Here is a 4,714-nt window from a genome sequence, read left to right as displayed (position 1 = left end):
GGAGGAGAAAATTGGCCTGCGTGATTGAAAGATCTGATGCGCTCTGCGTAAAAACGAGCCGAACCTTTTAACTTTGCTAAGACAGCTGCAGAACCAGGAGGACCACAGCTAAGTGAACGGAATCTGCCTTCTCTTCTTCTTTAATGTTTTGTTGAGTGTGCATGAAAAGAGTTATTTTTTATTACATTGTTGTATTATTTTCTCTGCATGTTGTTCCATGAGTTACTGAATGTTTTGCTCGGTTTGTTTGGGTTCCTGCAGACGCGCGCGCCTCGATATTCCCACCTTTACATCCCCGCTGTTGTTATTCCAAGACGCGGATGCAAAACCCCTGAATTTAAATCTGTTTATTCCCGCAGGATTAGCTGAAGGTGGGAAGAACAGCAGCAGCAGCAGAAGCGGAGGAGGCGGCGGCCATGAATAAGGAAGAAGAAAGAAACCCCTTTAAGAGTTCGGGAGAGGTGCTAACGAGTCGGATCGTTTTGTTTTCTTTCTATTTTCTGATTTTTGCATTTGAAAAACAAAAAAAGGAAGTGGGTGAATGCAAAGAGAGCGTTTCTTCACACGCCTGGAGGTGAGCGGGGCTGCGCTCCGAGAGGATCCCAGGTCTCCTGCAGGAGATCTGTGAGGAAGAAGCACCTCATTGTTCCTGAGCTAATATTTACAGCGAATCATACTTAGTTTCTGAACAGAAGAGAAAGTGATATTAAAAACTGAAATGCATTTATTTGGATTCAAAGGAGCAATTGATTTTTGGCGGAAGGTTAATTAGAATATCTATAAAGAAAACCAGTCAATTATTTGTGTCAGAGCTTAAAGAAATATTTACAGAAAGGCAGCTGCATTTACATTAAAATTTATTCTTGCCGTTTTGATTTAAATAATTACAAAAAATAGTTTATCTAGGATGTTATATTTGTTCAAATCAGTTTTTGACATTTTTCTCATGTTAATGACACAGTTAATTATTTAATTTTCATTCTCCAAAGCAGAACGAATTTAAACAACAACAACAACAAAAATAAAATGTTTTACAGATGATCAAATTCCACCAGTTTTCTTTTGGTTTGTCAGTTGTTCCTCCTGCCGACATTTGATCCTTTAATTGTTTTTCCGCAGCGCGCAGAGGCGCTTCTCTTACCTCTGACACCTCAGCCCGGGATAAAAGCGGGATTAATCAGAGGCCATCATTAATAATGCGTGTTTGGGTCAAAGGAGGGAAACGTGGCTTCCGATCAGCCTCTCTTTGTGTTAATCTCTCAGTGACCTGTGAGATCCAAGAGCTCCGTCGATACGGACTACTTAGCAGATGAGAGCAGATTCTGCATCAACTTTTATCCTGCTCAGCCCGACAAGCCAAGGTGTGGTTAAGAATTTTTTTTTCTAGGTCTTAAATAAAACAAAAAGGTACATTTAACAAGGCTGATTTAACTGTTTTGTTTGTATTTTTACATGTTTATATCTAGCAGAAGTATTTCACTGAAGCGTCACCAGGTTATCATTTGCTCAAAGGATTTTCGTACACGCGCATGTTTAACCAATAAAATCCACATTTTTATGTTATAAAACAAAAATTATTCATTTCAGCAGAATATGAGAGCTGTTCTGAGTGACTGATTCCCCTTTTTTCTTATTTGCAGGGATTCTGAGGTGCAGCCTGCTCTCTTTGGGCAGAAACAGGTGCACTCCAGTCTCCATTTGCCCCAAAAATCCAAGAAAAGTGGCGGTGTTCCGTGTAACCTGACTGCAGCAGCATCGAGAGGAGCTTTCAAACCCGTCCTTCCTGTGATCTTTTGAAGCCTCATAAATCCGCTTTTATACCTCCGCAGTTTGTTAATGAAATGTGCGTTTTAGGCACACACGCACGGCTTAGCGGGACAAAACCTTTTAGCGTAATAAGCCATCTCAGTCCTGCGTGGGGCCATTAGGGGGGGACAGACTGAAGAGCTGCAGCAGCTCCAGCAAGGTCGCCGGCTTTACAAATAACTGTGATCATAATAAAGTTCTGCTCAAGAAAAGATAAAAAGATATTTTCCCCCTCTCCGTCTCAAGTTAGGCTACAGCAGCTGCGTGGGGTAGGAGGTCAGGGTCACCTGCAGAAGTCTCAAACATTTCAGGTAAAATGAAAGGGAAAACGCACACATTTGTTAATTTAATTCCCAGATTCTTATCTATAAACAGGTGACTTATTTGCTCATAAATAAGAGACAAAGATAAAATATGTGACTGATACCTGTGATAGCTTGTTTGGATTTATAAAAGGTGTCTGGAAGATGATAACCTGTGTGACAGGTGGGATTGGAGCAGATCCCACCCATGCGCAGTGCTTGGATGCAGATTTTTATTAGCTCTAAATCAAAAGTGACCGCTCGAACTCCTCTTAAAACAGGTTTGCAAAAACGTTTGGCTTAGATCTAAAAGAAACCTGCATGATGGCGTCATCTCCACGTTGTTCCGGTGCAGTCAGCTGTTTGGATGATGGGATGGTCGGAACAGACAGGTTCGATTAATTAGAGCGTTTGTTGGGGCTGCTGCTGCAATCATGGGAATTATTTCACACCAGCAGAAAAACCTTCACCTTGTCAGCTTTAATAAAAAAACTAAAATCTCAAAGTGCGCAGCAGAACTCTGTCACACGAAGAGAAAGAGAAACAAACACGTTTCTGTCCTAAAATTGGATTTTTTTTCCCAGGCGGACACTGAGTTCTGCAGAGAGAAGAAGGCGGCCAGCTTTTGTTTCCTTCTCCCTCTTTATTTTTGGAAATCACCATTTTCAGCTCCTCTCCAAGACTCCACTCCATCAGGCTGCGAGTTTCTTTCAAACAACATGATGGAGCTCATCTTTAAGCCCCCCCACCCCATCAGAACCCCCACCTCCCTCAGTCACATCGAAGCACCGAGGCCCGGAACCTCTGGGCTCACGCGCGTCTGCGTGAAACGTCTCCTGGCTTCACGCGCCTGTCTTTAACGCCTCATGGGATTTACGCAGTGTATGAAAACAGGAACCAACCAAACAAACAACATTTTCATTATTTAATGTTTCTGAAATCAGGTTTAAAAGGTGGCACAGCTGGAAAGATATCGAGGAAAAATAGAATTTGTTATTTTTATGTATGTAGGGTCATCCCTACAGGTTTAGAAGAGTTAAAAGGTCTGTTTGTTAAAAAAAATCAACCATTTGTGTTTTTAGCGACATATTTGTCTTCATTTATTAAATAAATAATCGTTATTTGGTCGGAGAGATTCTCTGTTAATGGAAAACTTGTCTGGATTGGTCATTTTCGTTTGTTTTGAGGTCAAAAACAACGAAATAAACGAAAAAAACGACACATACATTCACATTTGTATGCAGTCAAATCCCCTTCATTTATTTTAATGTTTGTTTAGCTATTTACTTATTTAACGACATAAAACGACATAAATCATCAAAAATATATTTCGTGGAAGCCGATTTTTGCAATAACTAAAAAAAGAAAGAAAAAACAGTTTCACTTTTGATTTTCTTATTTGTTCCTTTAAAAAACATGCTTATTAGACTGTTATAGCCCAGAGGTTTCTAAAGTTGGGGTCTGGACCCCACAGTGGGTCACCAGGCTGGGGGTCCTGAGATGACCTCCATAATCAAACGAAATTTAAAAATATTTCTGCATGTTTTTACTAAAACTGTTATTAAAGATAAAAAAATACAGAAAAACGCCACGAGTTTAAGCTTTCTTGTCATTATTTACTATTTCAGCAGCGTTTACTTGGTTTAACTAAAATATTTAGAGTAGATCTCATTTATATTTTGTGGGATTAGAAACTCAAGAGTTTGTTCTAGTCTGTCTGCTGCTCACACACACTGACCCATCGCTGTCACAAGCGCCCTGCGGGTGTGTGTGTGTGTGTGATGGGGGGGTTACCTGCATGAAACCCTCCGCAGCTGCTGCTCCTGTTGGTGGGAAAGTGACACCTCCCGGATTACCATCCCAATGTGTTTCTCTTCAGTGTATTCAGCGTCACTCAGTTTGTCGCTTTTTGTCATTCAGATTGCGGGGCTGAAGGTGGCTCATTGGAAAAACATTGTGTTGGCTGAGCGCGTGCACGAGCCGATTAAAAAGGCCTCAGACGAGGAGAACTGGCCTTCCGCGCGCTGACAGAAACACACGCAGCTTTTTGTTAAATTGCTACAAGTAAAATAAATAAAAAGCTATTATAAATGACCTTCAAATGTATTTAATTTTGTTCTATTTTATTATAAGAGGCAAAAATACATTATCCTCATGAACAATATTACAGAAAAGAGTCATAAGGATTATTTATTATAGAAATCATGCAAACTCACTGTTTACACTATCAAAATGATTAAAATTCACTAATCTGGTTTATTTGTTGACCTCATAATTAATGTATAAAGCAATACCCCAAAATGTTTTATTTTTCTACACGGATATAAAATATAATTTAAGTGAGGAATTGAACCTAAAGCATCCTCTCCACTGCATCTGTGTTTGTGGAGTGAAATTGTGGAACCAGATTAAAAGAGTTAAAGCAAAGTATTAACTCTATATTGTTATCATTCATTTAATTGTTTTGATATGATTTGATTATTATCTTTATCATTAATTCATTCATTCTAAAACTGCCTCTCCAGAACAGAAAAGCAAATCTACTCCAACATAATACTGTTCCTCCTGTAGGTGAAAAAAGAAAATGTTCATGTTGTGTCGTCTGC

At 39.5% G+C, this 4,714-nt stretch overlaps 1 long non-coding RNA gene across 1 annotated transcript; it reads left to right on the top strand.

The window, feature by feature from the left end:
- The first annotated feature begins 6 nt into the window (after nt 1-6).
- LOC119616762 lies at nt 7-3,254 on the top strand. Its single transcript, XR_005232775.1, has 2 exons — nt 7-1,361; nt 1,641-3,254. It is a non-coding gene; the product is annotated as an uncharacterized LOC119616762 (long non-coding RNA).
- Nucleotides 3,255-4,714: the final 1,460 nt, after the last annotated feature.

Source organism: Kryptolebias marmoratus, linkage group LG24 (assembly GCF_001649575.2).
Source record: "Kryptolebias marmoratus isolate JLee-2015 linkage group LG24, ASM164957v2, whole genome shotgun sequence".
In the NCBI taxonomy this organism is placed as follows: Eukaryota; Metazoa; Chordata; class Actinopteri; order Cyprinodontiformes; family Rivulidae; genus Kryptolebias; species Kryptolebias marmoratus.
Note: the sequence above shows the minus strand (reverse complement) of the source record. Positions and strands in the feature narration are given on the sequence as shown.